Source organism: Corvus brachyrhynchos, unplaced genomic scaffold (assembly GCF_000691975.1).
Source record: "Corvus brachyrhynchos isolate BGI_N302 unplaced genomic scaffold, ASM69197v1 scaffold37, whole genome shotgun sequence".
NCBI classification, from domain to species: domain Eukaryota; kingdom Metazoa; phylum Chordata; class Aves; order Passeriformes; family Corvidae; genus Corvus; species Corvus brachyrhynchos.
This window is the reverse complement of record NW_008239289.1, coordinates 696,973-717,258: the sequence shown is the minus strand read 5'-3', so window position 1 is coordinate 717,258 and position 20,286 is coordinate 696,973. Positions and strand designations below refer to the sequence as shown.

Below are 20,286 nucleotides of genomic sequence, written 5' to 3'. Positions count from 1 at the left end.
CTCTTTTACTTTGTTTTTCTTTATCTCTCTCTCTTTCTCTCCTCTATCGCATCATGTGTTGTGGGCACTTAATAAAGGTGCACTGTTCTGATTAAAACTGAAATCTCTTGTGTCCTTTTACACTCTGAGATCGATAAATGAACCATCACGACCCTTGCTTGTATTAGCAGATCGTGACAATGGCCCCACTTCTCGAGCTTCCCCAGGTGCCTCTGGATGGCCTCTTGTTCTTTTCTAACACTGGTTACATTTGCACTAACACTGTTAGCAGATATTAAACATCAGTGTTAATCATGTAGAGCGTAATCCACAAACTCAGTATAGCCCCTGTGGATGACATGTTGTGCAGGGCTGTATTTTATGGCTTCTCCCTGGAGAGCTCTCAGGTTAGAAAAAAAAAAAGCCTGCTGTTGCTTGATGTTTAATAGCTTGGACATTATTGTGGAGCCTGTAAAACCTCAACCTTGCTGTTATGTGTGTTCTTCAGCAACTGTACAATCAGCACATTATAGCTGCAAAATGTTTCCTCAGTCAAGGGAGTTGTAATCTAAAATAAATATCTAAAAGAAATATTATGAAGGACTTTTGTCTACAGATGTTCACTTGTGTCACTGCAGCAGTAAAATTACTTTAAGTGGAGTTTTTTTGGCTGACTAACTGTAGCTATACAAATGAAAAAGCAAAAATACTTATTTTTGATTGATACATTCCCTTTAATAATTTGAAAACTGCTCATTCTTGTTTAACTCAGAGCTGTAGCATGTCAACAAATGAAAAGCATTTCAGTGCTAAGTTTGCCCCTTGTGGTGGTACAGTCAATTACTGTGGGTGGAGTACTTCTGATGCTTTTGCCATTATTGGTTATCACGACTTTGATCATAGGTTATGTCCAGGAAATTATAGGAAAAAAATCAGCAGTACATTTAACTGTAATTTCTTCAAATTATTCTTTTCTGACAGTTTCCACTAAAAAGAGAAAAATATAGTGATACTACTGTGTAAGTAGATCTTCATGTGTCCTTCATCAAAGTATAGTACCAGTATCGCATTTAATATAGAGAAAATGAAGGTTAGGAGTGAACTCTTGGCCCAAATAAAGTCAGTGGGAGCTTTGCCATTGCCTTTAGAGGACCAGCTTGTTATTACATGTATTCAGCCCGAGTCAGTACAACAAATTCTTATTTATGGATTTTATTTTGAGCATATTTTTTCTTTAGTGGTTAGAGTGTGTTGAAAATACTGACCTTCTGAGCTAAAGGAAAATGAAATAAGGAAAAGAAAAAAAAAAAAAAAGAAGTGAAGTGATTTGTGTGCATGATAAAAGTGTTTTTCTGCAATAACACAGCATGTGGTCAAGAATTACACAGGTTGCATTTGCCACTTTATATCTCCTGCCAGACGAATACAATTCAGGGCCTGTTACCCCCACCTGCAGTACTGTTTCATAGTTATGAAGTCATGACAGCTGTGATTGCCGGTGTGGAGAATAAAGTCTGTGGAAAAAGTTTGGATAGCTTCCCACTGTACACAGGCCAAAAATAAGTTAGCTGGAATTAAAACAGAAGAAGAGAAAATTTGCAGGGGGAGAAAAGCAAGGAAAGCAAAAGACATTTTATACTGAGACACAAGCTGAGGCAAATAGACTCTGGGACAGATCCTGACTCCACTCCCATCTCTGTAGGGTCCTGGAACTGATAAAAAAGTTTGAGGTGTAGCCAAGAACCCATTTTGACCAAGTGTACTCTACCTCATGCAAATTGGTACTTCCCATTTCCTGCCTCCCTTGGAGATTCACAAGTCATTTGAATTAATTTCACTCCCAGCTTAACAATAACTGTGCAAACACACCCCCCCAGTCCTTGCACCTGAGGAAACATTATGATCTACAAACTCACAATGTCCCACTTGAACGTGGGGAGCAGGTGCTAATCAATAATGTGTTGCCGACATTTATACAAGGGATCTCCACAGACAGTCTCCCACAGCCGTGACAAATGCCACAGCTCCATCCCCCTGCAGGTTCAGGGCTGTGTGATTTGCAAAACAGGATCTGGTTTCCTCTTTCTTCATCTACCATCTGTGGAAAAATTTTCTCATATAATCAAAGCAACAATGCTTTGCCAAAGAATATTAATGGAAAATGTTTCTGTTATGTTTGTGAAAAATGGTGCCAGGGTATGCAGAACAGTATAAGGATTATTTTGGTTCTGCACACTGCTGTGTAAGTACCACAGAGAAGAATGCCATTGTTTTGGGTTTTTTTCATCTAGTAACTGGTATTTGCCACAAGAATTTTATCATGAAGGTGAGATCTGTGTTCCTCAGAAGGCCTTGGAGGAATCTTAAAGAGAGGTTGTTCTTTCTCTCAAAGAGAGGGATGACAAAGGAATACCTAGAGATGGTGACGTGTTGGATACAGAGAAATGGAAGATGGTTGCAGACCTTCCATGGGCCACAAAGAACCACTCTGCCATATGTATATCTCTGACTGATCCAGGTGGACAATATGATTTGAACTCAGTCTGAATTGCATTGAACAGGATCTTCCCACTTGCCCCAGGAAACAGCAAGTGTGGTGACACAAGATGTATGGCAAAAGCTCTTAAGAAAAAGGATTAGTCAAAAAAGGACAAAAGGAGGACTAAAAAGGGGACCAGCTATTAAATTCTGAGTTCATGGGCATCAGTTTCAAGTTGACCATGAGCATATCCAGAGGGAAGCATGTACTTCTGCCTGACTTAGGAAGAAGCACTTTAACTCATTTTCACAATGACAGTTCATGGGGGCCTAGCATTATGCTGCTGACCTATATCACTTCCATGTCTCAGAAACTGTCCCTTGCCTCAAACCCCTGCTAGATGGTGATAAAGTTCCTTAGAACATAACAGTGACAACAGCAGCAACGATTTTTTTTCTTTTTATTGCTCCAGCTTATGTGGTCAGAACTCATCTTTGCCTTATTTAGAAATAAACTTATATATTATGAAAGTATCCATTATGCTAACACAGAGGCAGATGCAGACTGTTTGACTTTTCTAATCTTTATTTCTTTATGGTTTTAAAATATTTAAAGCCAGAAAAAAATAGATTGAAAAATTAAACATGGTGAAAGCCACATGCAAGGGGAAGATTAGAGAATTAAGCCTTCCCCTTCTGTCTGCCCTCCCTCAGCAGTTACATCATCACTGTAGCATGTCCTTCATGCAATTCTGTCCGGTCATGGGAAACAGCTAGCCTGCCATCAAAATACAAGAAAACAAAGATATTAATGGATAATTTTAAACACTTGTTAAAAAGCTTCTTCTTCAGTGCCACTTGACAGCCAGGGGCTTGTGCAGGGCTGAAGGACAGGTAAGAAAATGTGAACTGCTGCTTGCATTTTGAAACTCACTGTAGACAGAAGAAAGAAGAGCCAGTAACAAAGCTGTAGAAATGTCAAAGGCAAAGGACAAAGTTTGACCCATTCTGTAGCTGCAGCTACACTACAGTCCTGCAACAGGCAACACTACAAAGCAAGCCAAACTTTTCTTTGTCCAGAAAATGACAGATATTTCCACTCCCAGATCCACCATCTAAACACTGTCAAACAGAAATACCCAAACCTATTTTCCTTGCTATTTTCCTTCACTATTTTATTCCTTTGCATTTAGTTTCTTCCTCTGTCTTATCTTGAGCTTTTGGAAAGGAAACAAAGTTTCTGAAGTTAAAGTACTTTCCCACCTCATCCAGAGGACAGTGCCAAGGCTGCAGTTGGTCTGTGCTGGGCACCTGAGTCAGCAGCCTCAAAGCCAGAGAGAGGCTCTTAACCACCAGAGTTGGTCACTGTCCCCACACCAGTCCCTGATACAAATGGCATAGCAGGGGATGAGAATAAAGAACCTGTGAATTGAAGCACAGGATTTTAAGAAAACAAACCTGTGCAGGCCTATTTTAAAATGAGCACCAGCACACTTGAGCAATTGGATGGGGAAGGGTGGGAAAATGATGTAACAAGGAGTATTCAGACAGTAGAAGTGCATTGCCCTGGCCTTGCAGCTATAGGCTGAGATGCTTTATTAATATGTAATTATGCTGATTCTCAGTCTGATAGATCAGACTAAGGGAAAAACTAGAACATCACTTGCCCTGCAGCCTCTTCCTGTTAATCACGGACAGTGTCCTTGGCGTACTTTTCATTTTTAAAAATTGATTGTAGTCTGAATGCCTTTGTTTTATGTAAGAGTACCACTTGCTTCTCTGAATCCTTAGGATTACAGGAGAAGAAAGTAGGGGTGTACAGACAGAGATAGTTTTCCTTGAGGGGGGTGATAGGGCATTGGGGTGGAACAAAGACAGGGAAGGGTAGTCCTTTGTGCTTGTCAAGCCTGCAGGGCACCACTTTGTGTTTTTTTGTCTTAAGGGTTTTGTCCTGTATCATGGCTGCTCCTCTGCTTCTGGGACTGTTTTTTTCAGAGGCAATTCCACACAGGCACTGTAAATAGAAGTGGACATGATTGTTTGCTGTAGGGGACATGGCCAACTTCTATTTGCTTAAATTACAAATCACAGGCATGCTACCTCTCCCTTCCTGTTTTCCCATTGATCTTACTTTTGTGCATTGTATTTGCTGCGCATTACACAGCTGCCTGAACTTGAGTCTAGCTTCAGCTCTGCAGCTGCTCATTGTGTCCTTCCCACTGCTTGATCCTTGTTAGGATTTGGTTGTACTGGTTAATGCATCTGAAGTCCAGGGATGGGTCCAAAAGGTAACATAAATCTCACACATTTATTTTACATGCTGTTTTCTTCCTTTGCACAAAAGCATTGTGCACCAGATCTCCATGCTTCTTACCATGCATGTTCTGTGGGCCTACAGTCTGTGGTAAATGAGAAAGACTGTGCACAAAGGAATAACCCAAAGAAGCACTGAGCAAGATCAATCCTGGCCTCTTCTCATAAACACAAGTACTCAAATTCTCACGCTTCTCATAATCCATAATGCATTGAAATAGTAATCCAGGGAAAGAAATTAAATCAAAAGTAAAAATACTGTGTGGTTTTGGTTGGGGTTTTTTTGTTTTGGAGGGGGTTTTTCTGTTTGTTTTTTTGGGGTTTTTTTTGGTTTTTTTTTTGTGTTTGTTTTGGTTTTTGGTTGTTTTTTTTTCTCCTGGGGAAAGGACAAATTAAATGAATAAAATTATTTTACTTTTTCTTATCAACCAGAAGGAACCTCCAAATTGACTAGGTTTCTATTTTGAGTAAGACATGCCCACATTTCCTTGTTAATTGTTTACAATGTTTCTGGAAAGGGTAGGACAATTTTCTCTACTTTAATTGCCCAATGAAGTATGATGAGAGTACAGGAAAGGGCACAAGTTGTTGTGATTGACAATTTGTGTGTCATTTTACTTACACAACAAAACCAAGAAATGCAGAAACCCTGAAAAACAGTAGAGTGTTGAAAAGCATAGCTGGACCTCCATTTGCTCTGTTTCTACACAGGATGTACGTGTTACCTGTGTTTGCCCATGAGATCAGGGCAGGTTAATTTACTGCTCTTATCAGTGTCCACATGACTCTTTTCAAGACTCATGACATAAAAAAATCCCTTTAAAGATCATGCCTTCCTTTTGTGCAAAACACTAGTGCACTGAAGGAAGACTCCAGTCTTTTCCTTTAAAGCTGCTAGACAGCAGAGGAGAAAAAGATCCCTGCAGTGTGCTGTGAGCTGTAGACTATAATCATTAGTGACTTCGTCCTGTGAGCTGCCTTCTCTGGCCCACATCCAGGAAAACGTGAAGTGTACATTTAATTTTCAGCATGTGTGTAGAGTTATGAATTGCAAGCCCATTCTTACATGCCTTCCTCATTGCTTCTTTTCATTCTGTTATAGAATATAAAAGGCAGCAGTGGCTTTTAGGGGTTGAGAATGTTTTGGAGGGGACCTAAATGAAAGTACTGAAACCTCCTGCCTACTTCACCTGTGGAAGAACAGGCAGAGGCTGTTCAGCTATCACAGCTGAACACCAATGTGGTGGTAGAAGAAAAGTTTGAATTAAGCAGGAGTAGAGTGGTGGTGGGCTTGTGCCCAAACCATTAGACAGTGTCATTTCTTTTGGGAACTGGCAGAGACTTAGTAAAGACAAGCTGCACAGGCTGCATGGGCTCATGTCCATTAACAGGAGCTCCCTGTCCCCTCTGTGGCCAACCTTCTGTGGGCACCGCTGGTGAGGACTGCCCAACTCTCAGCAGCTTTTATGCTTGGAAAGCCCAGGGAGCTGCCACAGTGCTCATGCATTGCTCATGCACCAGGGCAGGTGTGCTCAGGGGCTGGTCTCTCTGGAAAAGCTGGTCTGTGCTACCGTAGTCACCATCAGTCCTCTTTGAGCATTGCAAAGCATGGCAAGTGAAAATTAAATCATCTGTTAACATTCCCCTGCCTCCCCCCCAAATAAATCTAGATTTGCCCTGGGAATTTGGAAAAACTTTCAATGTAGGGCTAAATTTATCGAAATTGGGTGTTACCCACTGCTGGAAAATATCCTTACATTGCAGAAAAAGAAATACATGAGCATAAAATTCAATCTCAGATTCTGAAATTCCACAAACAATCAAACTTTCCTTTAACCAACATCATTGTCTCATATATGGCATATATATGTTTCAAAGCAGCCTCTTTTATACAGTTCATTAAATAAAATCCCATTGCACTCGATTGGGAAAAAAAAATGGTGATACACTGTATGTGCCAGATATGTTTTAAAAGTTCTCTGGAGAAAAAAATACACACAGGCACTGAGATTTATTGAAATCCGAGTCCTTTTTGAAGAAGCCAGCTTTACTAATGAGACAGCCTGAAAACCAGAGACTGTCCATTCTGGCATATGTGCATCATATGAAAGCCAGTAATTTTTTATTATCTCAGTATTACCAGAAATGATATTAAGCTGAAACACAGCTCCAGCTAACAAAAGCTCCAAGTGTATACTGGGACATATTAATGCTAGAACAATAAGCCAGCTTTATTACACTGATCATTGATAATATGAGGGTTGTACTGGTATTTAGTCATAACTACATAAAATTATTGTTTTTCTGCCATAATCATTGGCTACACAATTACAAGGGACCAATAATAAGTTTGTGAGTAATTACTGACAAAGATTTCTTTTGTTGTATATAAATGTAGTGAAAGCCTCAGGCTAATTTTACCGGCATGTTCATATGATATCACTTCCTGAAAATACATGAAAGTTAAAAAAAAAAAAAAAGGAATATACACAAAGGAAAGGTTGTACAAGTCCTACAGAAAAAAAAAGGGACCTCAAGAAATATCCTGGGTTTCTACCTCAGAAACCTGTTTTAACATTGAGGTCATTGCAAGAAGAACTCAAGTAAAAACACTGTTTCTGTATCAACGCAAGGCTAGAGAGAATTTCTTTTGCAGTGAGTAGCCTGCTTAGAGAATCATAATTCAATGGCAATGTTTTCTGAGTCACTCTACTGATTTGGTGAGACTTTGGTTTCCCATGTTTCCCTTTACATAGGTTGGATTCAACTGTACTCAGCCTCTATTCTAAATTACTGGTAGGCAAATCTGAATCAATTCAGCTGAATTTATAGGCTGTTCTATTGAGTTTACAGGCTTCACTCTGAATTTCCCCCAGTGAAGCATAATCTGGTCAGTTTTATGTTTGTAAGAAAATGCAATTAAGCATGACACACATGCTTATCCTAGAAAGTATTACTATACTGTAAAAAAGATAACAAAGATATTTATACCATTCCTTTAAATCCACAAAGCCTTTTTATCATATCCTAAAATCTGTTTTAACATTTTTCTGGCTTGCCCAGATACACGACCAATTTTCTAAAAGATTTCTAAACCCCAAATGACTTTAAAGTTGTGATTGAATTGAAAAAAGTTTTATTGTTACTTTTTTTCTGGCACAAATCTCTCATGTCTTGTCTTTGGCCAACAAGCTTCTACTTTCCTTAGGATTCTGGATGGATATGCCACTAAATTTCTTTTTGCATGGGAAACTGATTTTGTTCTTGCATCTCTGTAGAATAGGGTCAAATTTCCTGTGAACTCCTGAGCTATTCGGAAAAAAATAAGAAGCAGCCCTGATCCAATGCCAGAATCAGTGATGGCACTGAAACTGGCTATAGTGAACTTACTTGTTATATCCTTTTGTTCTGTACTCTCTGGATTTGGCTAGCAACAAAGCTTCTGAAGTGCTGTGAAGAAGGTTAAGAGGGCTAACAAAACTCAGATGAGATTTTCCATCAGTTCCTCTTTAAGTATACGGTCTTTTCATGAATACTACTGGCTAAAATTAGTTAGAGCGAAGGTGTGAAAACTTCTGACTTTTAACTCATTGTTAACTATGGGAACCTAATTTTTCTTCACATGGGTCATAAAAATATGATTTCGAAATATTTCCCAATAATACAAAATGCCTTTATGCTTCATGTCACACCACTATGGGTGATAAGGTGAAATGTTGTAGCATTTTTGGGTCATTCAATTATTCTAAGTAGGGTTACAAAATGGAGACATTTTTATGCAAAATGTTTTTATGCTCCAACGTTTTATAGCAAAGCCATGCTTCTCCACCTAAATAGCTTTTTATCCTGTGTCTGAGCTATACTCCCTGACTCTGTCCAGAAAAGAAAATATAGCATAATAGATTGCAATATAATAAAAACATAACTAAACAATATTACATGTAAGAAGGCCCAACTCTCATGTGTCACTCTGAGCACTCACTACTGTAACTCCACAGGTCTACAGCAAATACTGGATGCAGTACCATGGAAAATGACTTTAAGAATTCATTACCTTCATGGGTGGAAGTATACTAAATCATATCCAATACAGAGACAATTACTGTGCTTGCAAAGAAGTGAGTTTTTATTTTGAGTAAAGGAACAGTTCTGGCAGACGCATCAATTTGCTGGCATAAAGCACATCTTCCCCTAAGGGTTTTCAACAGAAAAGTGCTGCCAGTCAGAGCTTGTACCCTGACATCACACCTTCCTGTACCCAAACGGATGCTGTTATTTTGGCACATATCTGTGATGGTGAGTATCACAGAAGGAAATTTTTATTTTTTCACACTCTCTTAGACTCTGGTGGTTGCTGAGTAGTGCAGAATTTGCAAATGTCAAATGATCATAAAAGCATTAGATCACAGAAACACAGAATCACATAATTGCTAGAGTTGAAATGGACCTCTGGAGATCATCCTGTCCAACCCCCTGCCCAGGCAGGGTCACCTAGAGCAGGTTACAGAGGAACTGATCCAAGTGGGTTTTGGTCTCCAGAGAGGGAGACTCCACAAATTCCCAGGCAGCCTGTTCCAGTGCTCTGCTACCATTGGTGTAAAGAAATTCTTCCTCATGTTATGGTGCAACTTCTTGTGTTTTAGTTTATGGCCACTGCTCCTTGTCCTGTTGCTGGGCACCCCTGAAAAGAGTCTGGCACCATCCTCTTGGCACCGGCCTTTGAAATATTTCTATGTGTTGAGGAGATCCCCTCTCAGCCTTCTCATCTCCAGACTAAACAGGCCCAGCTCCTGCAGTCTCCCCTCATAAGACAAAGGCTCCAAACTCCAAATCATCTTTGTGACCCTCTGCTGGACCCTCTCCAGGAGCTCCTTGTCTCTCTTTTACTGAGCAGCCCAGAACTGGACACAGCACTCCAGATGTGGCCTCAGCAGGGATGAGTAGAGGGGCAGGATCACCCATCTTGACCTGCTGGCCACACTCTTCCCAATGCACCCCAGGATGACATTGGCCCTCCTGGCCACAAGGGCACTGCCAGCTCATGGACAGCTTGTGATCCACCAAGAGTCCCAGGTCCTTCTCCACAGAGCTGCTCTGTAGGAGCAACACCCGGCCTGTGCTGGCACTTGGGGCTGTTCCTCCCCAGGTGCAGGACCCGACACCTGCCCGTGTTGAACTCATTAAGTTTCTCTCTGCCCAACTCTCCAGCCTATCAGGGTTCCATGGAATGGCAGCAGAACCTTCAGGTGGATCAGCCACTCCCCCAGTTTAGTGCCACCAGCAAACTTGCTGAGGGTGCATCCTATCCCTTCCTCCAGGTCATTGATAAACAAGCTGAACAACACTGGTCCCAGTACTGATCCCTGGAGAACTGGCTGCACGCCTCCAGCCGGATTCTGCTCTGCTGATCACAACCCTCTGAGCTCTGCCATTCAGCCAGTTCCTGATCCACCTCGCTGTCCATTCCTCTAACCCCCATTTCCTGAGCTTACCTGCAAGTTAATGTTGTTATGGCAGACAGTGTCAAAAGCCTTGCTGAAGTCAGGGCAGACAACATCCACTGCTCTCCCTTTGTCGATCTGTCCTGCCTGGCCAACCAGATATACAACCATGTTCAAAACAGTCTGTTTTCTTTATTTCTTTAAGCCTCTGTAGATCTGAATTTTAAAGCAGTGATAAATTAAATATTCATACAATTCATTCACTGCTTTCCTGGATAAACTGGAAGGTGTTGTGCAATGTTAAAATCAGGTCTCTTGTGGGCTCACAAATGAAAAGCTGGCCATTAGGATTGTCATTATGTTGTCTGTGTGCCATTAGGATTCTGGCACACAGATAACCAGGACATGTAGCACTCCCAGCCTTGCCTGTTTGCTCTCCTCTGCTGGGAAAGTGCTGCAGAAAGACATGCAAAAGAATATAAGAAGCAATACCTCACTTGAGATCTTACATATAAATACCATTTTGACAATTGCAGGTGTCTTTAACCAAGCATCAGTTCAGGTTTCTCAAGAGCAAAGCCCTTACTTCAGCTGCAAAACCACCTGGAAAGCACCTGGCCTCATAACTGGCCATGAAGCAGAACCCCTGACACATGCAGCAAAGGGACAGATGGGGAGGGTGCCAGAGCTGGCAGAGTGGCCAGGGCACAGGGCTTGAGTGCCTGCACCAGCACCAAATCTGCGTGTGCCACCACTGTCCTTCATTACAGCTGCTGCAGCAATGTTGTTCTCTGACATTCCAGCAGAGATTGGGGCTATAATAAATTAAGAGCACACGCACAAACTCTGAAATTTAAATAGCTTTGAGGTGAAAAGGACAGCAGAATAAAACAGCATTTTATTCACTTGATAAAGATAGTAGAACAGAACAATATTTTACTCGTATCAAGGACAGTTGAACAAAACAGCACAACCTTGGAGAAACAGATAAAGGAGGTAACTTAGGCAAGCAGAAGTCAGGCAAAACATAAGCAGGGTGCCAGCTCAGCTCTGCAAGGCTGACAAAGCAGAAGTTATGCAAAACAACAATATTGCACTTACTCAAAAGTGGGGGTCAAGGAACAGCCATCTAAAAGGACACTGGACATTGAAGACAGCTCCCCCAGTATGCTCAAGGCCGCTCAGGCCACCTGTCTGATTTCTTAGAGAGAAACAAGAGTTAAATATTATGAACTACATTTTAGGAGCTTTCACAAAAAAATAGGAGTATTAATTAGGATGGTAATTTGTACTGTATCAAGTAACGCAGTGCCTCCTTCAAACTTTCCAACCCTTCTTACTAGTCAAACATCTCTCTGTAACAATAAGAGTTGAGGGATATTTAGGGCTTGCCACCAGCTTCTGTTTTATTGAATTTCTATTCTAAATTGCTTTGGCTTTCAACTTTCTAAAGTCTACAAAAACCCCCCACCTCCTCAAAAAAATGGCATCTAAGTGGGAGGACTTAAAATCATAGTAGATATTTTTCTGCCAGTTCTGAAAGGTTTTAGAGAAGAGATTTCTGGAATAGGATTGTAACTTTAAAAAAATTTTTAAATCTTTTGTTGGTGTGGAGAAAATAAAGAGGAAGAAAATTAAAGTGAATTTGTCCCTCTTAGCTGAAATATTGCAGTGAATACCAGCATTCACTTAACTAATCTTGAATAACAAATATTATTAACATTTTATTGCTTTATTTAAGTATGTTAAAACATAAGCCTAGACAGCTTTGTACCCGTGATCAGTAATAATATCAGAGCTGTAGTTTTTTCTATGGAAAAAAACCCTTCAGTCTTTTTCAGGCACATACAAAAATACAAGATAAAATAAAAGATATAATGAAATATCTAGGAAGAGGTCACTATGGAAAAAAGGCTGGAAAACACTGTGAGAAATTCTGCTGACAGCCCAGGTCAATTGAGTTTACAGATCACTTTATGGAAGCATATGATCAGAGAAATCTAGTCTTGGATGCTTTCTACTACATCTCTAGTCTTGCAAATGAACTAGAAGGCTTGGGAATATAAGTGGATGTCCTGAACATTTTTAGGAAAACCAGCATGTTTGAACTGTGGTCACAGGACATTCTAGTTCATTTGTCCAAGTAATATTTTTCTGAAGTCTGACTGAAAAAAAAAAATCCATTGCAGCTCATAGCCAAGTGTAGCTACTTAGAAACTTGTACATAACTATTCCATACTACTATTAATAATTTTTACATTAAACCCTGTCAATTACCAGGTATACATAAACCACAGTACAGCTGCTGGCAGAAGTACAGGACTTGCTGGAGCTATAAAAGCAGCCTAGACACATTCAGGTAGAAAATTACCGTGCCTAACCTTTCAAAAGCTGAGTGCAATCCACCCCATAGAGGAACCTACGGCAACTCTTCTAGTGCTAGACTCATAGGGGGCCCGGGGCAAGCGAGGCTTAGTTTGCCCAGATGCAGACCTTCTGCATCTGCATTTGCAGGTTGAAAAAAACAGAGTTACCGGAGATGGTTAAGTGCGTCAACCAATTTTATATTTCATCTATCATTGGATCGATCTAATGAGTAGTTTGGACCTGCTGCTTCCAAGGTACTATTCTGCAAGGCATATTTTTTGGCCTAGGGATGAATGTTGCTTGCACAAGGCTGGACAATGACCCTCTTGGTTATCCCACATGCTGACTGAAGGAACTACATCCTAGAGGTTTTATAGATGTTGCAATCTTATCATTCCTTTCAGTGAGGGAGATTAGATAAATACACAAGGAACATATCAAGCCAAGGGGAGGACTGGACAATTTGCCAGGGATAGGGGAGGGTGCATATTTCTCGTATCACCTCTTACGGGTAATCATCTGGAGCCAGATCTCCCTGTTACAGCTGGGTAGGACTTGGCAAACAAGTAACCCTGAAACCTCCTCTGCCTGCAGAATGAAAGAGGGATGTGTCTTATCAGCTGGAGAGGTCTTCAGAGAAGGTTGTGGAGACAAATGCAAACAGCATGCCTTCCCACAGCCTCCCTCCTCTCATCACTCTTTCTAGTCTCTTGGGCCACTATCCAGTGCGTATCTGACTGCTGCTTAACAAACTCTAGCTGTGGTTTCAGGCTGATAAATAATTATGCTAATTAACAGGTTCAAGGAAAATGTGATGTTGTTTCTGTGGAATGCTCTGAGAGGCTGGAAACACTTAAATGTAAAAACGACATGTGGTGAAATAACCAATAATTTGCTTAAGAAACCCACATCTGGTATTCCTGCTAGAAACAGGGGTTAATAGTCTGTCAGGGGCAGGCAGTGGCAGTGAGTAGCTCTAGGATAAACAAAAAAGCCTTAACGGCAGGAAATGGGCTTGTTGTCCTAGCATAAGCATTTACATTGCCTGCTAACCAGCAAGAGATGTATAAGCAGTTGTTTAGTTTACACTTGGAAAAAAAATAGAGAGAGATGGAAACAAACAGACTTCTGCATTTTGTGTATCTGTGAAAATAAAAAAAAAGCCACTGAGTCTAGCTAAAAATGATAACAATATATATGCTCCACACCAGAGAAGGAGCCATAGACTTGGGACAAGGTTCCAGTCATAAAAAGGGGGAAGGATTACTAAAATTATTTTTGTATTATTGAAATAACTGTCAGGTAATTACATGTATGATTTTAGGTTACTCATGCAGAAAAGGAGAAAGGGCAAGAGAAGAGAAGACAAGTGAGGAAACTTGGTTAATTGATCCAGGTTGACACCCTGATTTTTTTTTTTTTAATATAAAAAAATTTATCTTGGTTTTTGTTTTGAGGAAGGAAGGTCCAAATACCGCTTGATATGAAGAAAGGCTTTCCCATTTGACACCACTGTAGTCAGGAAAGGATATGGTCCACAATGAAGTAACACATGCTTGTGTTGGTGTGGCATTCCTACCACACTTACAAGCTCAAAAAAGAAAGCCACATTTTAAGATGGGATGAAATGTAAATAATGTACTCATTTGACGAGATTCAGATGAAGTGCTCTGTGTGTGGCAAGCTGAATCTGTATTTATAGCAGTTAAAGGAACACACAAGGTTCTCAGGATACACTGAAGACTGTGAATAATACATTGTTGGTTCCTGATTTTGTTTTAAATAAACAGACCATGTTCTACCTTAGCTGGTGTTTTTCTTCTGAAATAGCGCAACTCTTGCAAAGATTGCTGCTACATCTGAGATGCAATTTTCACACAAGAAAACATAACACCTCAGCAGATGTCAGCAGCTTTCTGTTGCATGTTGGACTGCTTGACATCTCAAGCTAAATTTTCTTTCATAGTCACTCTCAAAGATGCATATTATCCCTTGTCAAAATAAAGACTTGTGGTCTCTTTCCAGACCAGAGAAATATGGTAAGTGCACATTACCACCATGCCATCTAAGCTGCTCTCTCTTTCACTATGTTAGCACATATTACAGCCTTGCAAATGACAGGCTGTCACAGCCTCATATTTTAGTGTCATGTCTTGTTCTATAATGACACCGTGTTTTTTCTAGTGATCCTAGCACAGCTTTGCAACCTTTCTCAAAGTAGTGAGAAAGGAGGTCCTCAGGCCACATGCTGATACCTGAGGTGGGAAGCAGGAGCAATAAAATTACTCAAAAGCCTCATTTGTCAGCCAAAGCAACTCACATGGCACAGCTGATGCAGATGTAGGAAGCATTACATCCTCCACCATGTAATGTGTTCTGGTCTGAGGCTGAAGTCTTCTGTACAAAAGTTGAATAAATTCTGGTGCTTTTTGAAGCTTTCTGTAAGCATCCAAGGCACTCAGCTGCACAAAGGGTCTGTCCTCTAGCACTGTACTCCTGTGAAACAGCAGATCAGAGAAGCTTGCTTCTTGTAAACAAGAAATGTCAGGGAGAGGGCATCTCAGACAGTGGCACTTCCACTTTTTCCCCACGCTGTGCTTACACTAAGCTGTGATCACATAGCCCTCAGTGTGCAATATGTTCCCATGGGCTCATATCTACTTAGGCTGTTTTAGATCATTACAGGAATAGCCTGAGACAACAACTGAAGCCTTCCAGGAACAAAACTGAAGGTGAAAACCATAAAATCTATGCTTGACTTTTTGTTTCTCTGTGTTCTGGTTCAGACACATAAATACTAGTGAAACAGTCAGTTTCTGAAACCAAGAACTACATCTCATTTGTGAATGTATAAAGTTAAGATTTCCAATAAAGACAGAGCTGCTAGTGCCAGGAATTTCTGTTCACCACATACTGATCTAAAATGGCTAGCAACAATGTGAAAGAGCAGGTGACAAAAATAAAGTAAATTTTAGGAATGGCAATTAGATCTTAACTAAATTCTTTGAACTTCAGTAAGCTTTTTCTTATATCAAATTCTGCTGAATTGTGGTTACCTTTTTGCCTTTTGCATATTCCCAGTCAGAGCACATCCATCACATTTTTGCTCATAAGAAAAATTTTGTGTGATGAAGAGGACAGGAAAAAAATGTAAAATGAACAGGAAAAATATGGAAAATTACCATTAGCATGGCAGCAAAGATCAATCATTAAAAATTGTAAATCTTGCTGCACATTTTTCAGTGAAAGCATTATTCAACGTATACAGTCATTCACCACAAAAGAAATCACTCACCAAACAATTGTACCTGTCTTTATTTTGTATAGTACTTCCATTTACCATCAAATTGCCACCAAAATGGTATGTCTAGTACAATTTGGTAGGAGATTTGTGTAACTTCATATGGTTTATGCATAACTTGGATGAATTATGAGTTAACTAAACTGTGAAACAAGCAGCCCCAATGCTCAAGATGGGAAGCATGAACAGTCCTCACACTTCACTAAGGTTCTCTAGGGAGAGGGCCACAAGGACAGCCACAGTGAGGCAAGAGAGGATTCACCACCTGCCTGTGGCACCCGATAGCTCACAAAGCATATAGCCAGGCCCTGGACATCCGACTGCTCACAGCACCCACTTCTCCCCACCACCCTTAGAGGGAAGCTAAGTTTCAACATATCTAGGCTTGGGATCTAAAATGAAGTCTTGCAAATGTTTTCTCTTTCCTCCCAAAATTTCCCAGACTGCAACCAATATTTGGATCCAAATATGGGGTGTCCATATCTATTACAGTTTATTCAAAACTCTGCAGATTTTTTTAAATACCTGCACAAAACCAAAACAAACAAAACAAAACAAACAAAAAAATAAACCTTTCTGCTCAACTCTAAACTTTACTATGAACTTGACTTTTATAACTGATTTATGGTTTGCATAAATAGAAGCTTAATAAGCTTCCCATGTACTACTGTAACAAACTTTTACTCTGTAATGCACTGTGTTAGAGCATTTGATAAAACAGATAAGAATATCTGTTACTGATTTTCTTTTCTTCAGGAGTGGAATTTCTGTTACTGAAAGAAAACCAGCAAGAAAATCAATCTTATGGGGTGGCCTGGGGAAGCTGCTCATAGGAGAATATGTTTTCCTAGCAGATGATGTGGAAAGCAAGCAAACATTTTGTCTTTAGACTGCATCTTCCAGACACAGGCCCCACCTTTTGCTCTTACAAGAGAGATTGTTTTAAGCCGGGTAACAAGAAGTCAAACAGTCTTCCAATATTTTGACAATAACCAAAAATGACCATTTGGGGTGGTTTTTATTTGCATTAATATCCAATCTTTTAAAATGGTCTTGGCATGCTCTTGGCCTCAGAAACTTCCTGTGATAATCAGCACCAGAACTGAATCATGCATTGCTGTCAAAAGATATTTCTTGAACCAATACTATTTTGCCATTTTGCTTTACGATCATTAAATGTTCTTTTATTCCTAGTGCCCCCGCACTTTATTTATAATTATGAAGATCTCATAATTATAAAAGTAAAAATTAAAGTGCATTTGTGAAAGAAGGAGTTGAGTTGTGGTTTACATAAATACCTAATTACAGAAATAATTACACAGTCTGGGACGAAAACCCAGTGTGTATGTGAGTACATGTAGACATGCATAAAAATATTTGCATGGGAATATCACTGGGACGTTTCTTGACCATATGTTTCATGCCAAGTTATTTTGCTGCACATCAGTATCTACATGTGTGCGAAGGGAGGAAGTGCATTTGTTTTACATGCAAAGTTATGAGCACAATTTAAATAAAGTTTATTTTCAAAAGAAGCAAAGCTGCTCGTGCCTGCGCCTTTACACAATGAGAACTCCCAGTAGTAATCAGAATAAGTGATGTGTTTCTGAATAACCCATGTGTGTAGACAAATATTCCCAGTGATCATTTAAAAAAAGAGCATTTAACTAGCTTAACAAATGGAATGATGATTTAATGCTTGCAGTACAGCAAGTTTGTGAGTTCCAGTGAGAACTGAATGCTCTGTAGCTTTACCTAGAAGCCCTAAGGCTGACACACTGGCTGCTCCGTTACACTGACCATGGGGCCTTCTCAGTATTATGGTGGGAAAGTAATTTGAGCTACTTCCTTCCTTTTGTGCATTTTGAAGCTTAAAATTAAAAAAGATACTCCCCATGCACAATTGCAGTCAACATTAACATGGATGACACACACATCTAACAAGTGAAACCAGACACCTTCCCTTATTCCTTGCATTTGCAGTTTAGGGCTTGTGCAAATTGTTTTTCCTTATAAAGCTGGATTTTTAAATACCTAATACTTTCAATAACCTTTTCAAAAAAGGACATTTTCACTAATATTGGGCCATGTCATACAACATCTTCTAATCTGGACATTTAAAATTGATGTTTTTACGTATGTGTAAAGTGTTGTGGTGGTTGCTGGAATATTCTACCTTTTTCCCCTCCAGAAGACTGGTTTTAAATTTTAATAATTTTTAAATGGTAGCCCTTGGTTTTATGTAATGCATATTGAAGCTTATTGGTGAAATAGGACCAAGAGAAGTAATTATTTAATTTAAATTTTAATTAAAATACTGATAGCAGTATCAAACATATTCTAGTAAAGTTACAAATTTTCTTTTATATTTCTAAATCACTTGGTCACATTCTGAAGTGGACATGTTTAGAGAAATTATCAGGAATATAAAGAAACTCAAGTCAAAATCAGAAATCATACCTCAACATGTTTAGGTTGGAAAAGCAGTCTTTACACGTACCACGTCCCTAACATCCCACCTGAGTTTTGGGACATCTGGGCAGATCAGAGCTCCCTGACATCAGGATGTGACCTCGTTCAGAAAGAATCTCCTTTAGGGCCGGAGAGAGTTCAGTCCATTAATCATCCCACCTTGCTCTCTGTGCACTGAGACTGCTAAAAGCTTTACCAGACAACTGTGGTCAGTTGTCTTCCTGAAACTGGACCGAAACTCCATGCTGCTATTCAGTCTAACCTGGGAAGTCAGCAAGGCCTTTCCTCCATGGCTGGGCAAAGATGAGCCCCACTGATGGGGGATGCCAAAGCTGGTGATGTATGCTCTCACGCCTGCAGGGCCTGCTTTCTTTCCTGGCCATCTGCTTCCCCCTATACTGCTATGACATAATTGAAACAGCAGTAAAGTTTTGAACACAGTAAAGAACGTGTTTTGTTTTGTTTTATTTTCCCCCTGGAACTCCAAAAGTCATGAAAAATGCAGATTTTGTGGGAGATGGAGAGAGAGGGACTAAATCCCTTCCCAGACCTCATCTTTTCGCTAGCCCCTTGAAGCTCAGAGCAACAGCAGCTGTTGAAAAGTGCAACTGTCTTTTCTATAAGTGATTAAATATAGTCAAGTATCAAGTACTATCATCAAGGTGTCAGTTAAATCTAATTTCTTTCTGCTCTGCATATATGCACAGAGGGAGCTTAAGTCCTCTCTCATCTGGTTTCTTCATCCTTAAAGAAACAAAAGCACACTGTGCAGTATTTTCTAATTTGATAGTATCTTTATAGGACTTTAATATCCTCCTCCTTGCCAGTGACAAGCCAGACCAGCAGCAAATACAGTTCAGTTATGAGCTGCAGCTGTTTGGGGCCTGTAAAGGTCTATCCACAGCCTGGAAATTTCCCATCAGTGCAACGCAGGACAGGCTCCAGCCTTGTTAGCAAAAGTTTGAACTTTTGCAAGCAAACATGGGCTGCCACAAGCAAAATGCTGGCAAAATTGAATCTGCTTAAGCAAGCAGACTAGCATTGAAAGGGGTAGGGACAGCCAGCTGACAGGGTGGAGCAGGGATCCTAGCAGTATTCAACACAGAAAATGTGTTGTAAGCCAGGGAAAATCCCATCTGTAAAAACAGTTCTGAATGGCAATTGCAATGGTTGTCATGGAGCACTATGTGCTTGACGAATATGAAGCATTTGGGTCCTCATCCACTGAGCAGATCTATTTCCTCCTTCTCTTCTTCATGAGGTCAGGAAAGTTTTGCAATAGCAATGACAACACACTTCAGAGAATCAGAGTAAGTCTTAAAAGATACAGCCTTTTTTTTAATATATAGATTCTAACACATAAATTATTTGCGTAGAATTTACATTACCATAGATAATACAATTCCCAGTGAGAAATTTCAGTTGCTTTAGGAAGCGACCCAGATTACAACGCCCACGTTAACTTGTCGCAGTGGTTGAAACCACTGCAGGAATGACCAAGAAGCCACAGAACCCCGAAACAGTGGAGGTCCGCTGGTGGGCAGGCTCAGAGGTCTAAGACCACCCCCTTTTACCGTTTTTAAGTCCATGTTCTAGATAGTACTCCTTTCCTTGATACCCTACCTGTTCCCGGATCCCTTGTTCCACCCCTCGCCTTTCCCACTGGTCACTGTCCTGTCATCCCACGCCCTCTCCACCCCCTGGCCTCCAAATGATAGGTTCCGATGTTCTGCCCCTCCCCTGGTGCCGATGCGGATAAAACCCCGGACCCTTCAGCGTTCGGTGTTCTTTGTTCTGGGATCCCTTCGGGCGGGGACCTCAATAAACCCCTCGGAACTCCACACAAAGGGCCCCTTTGTCTCTCTGTCCCCTGCTGCGCTGCAGGAGCTGTCCGGCTCTGTGTGTGTGAGTGGCTCGGTGGGGGTGTGTGTGTGT

At 40.5% G+C, this 20,286-nt stretch overlaps 1 long non-coding RNA gene across 1 annotated transcript; it reads right to left on the bottom strand.

Annotated features, from left to right (window-relative positions):
* Positions 1–3,091: 3,091 nt before the first annotated feature.
* LOC108448216 lies at positions 3,092–15,158 on the bottom strand. The gene is made up of 3 exons (XR_001864030.1): positions 14,899–15,158; positions 11,313–11,412; positions 3,092–3,235 (listed from the first exon to the last, which is right to left on the bottom strand). It is a non-coding gene; the product is annotated as an uncharacterized LOC108448216 (long non-coding RNA).
* Positions 15,159–20,286: the final 5,128 nt, after the last annotated feature.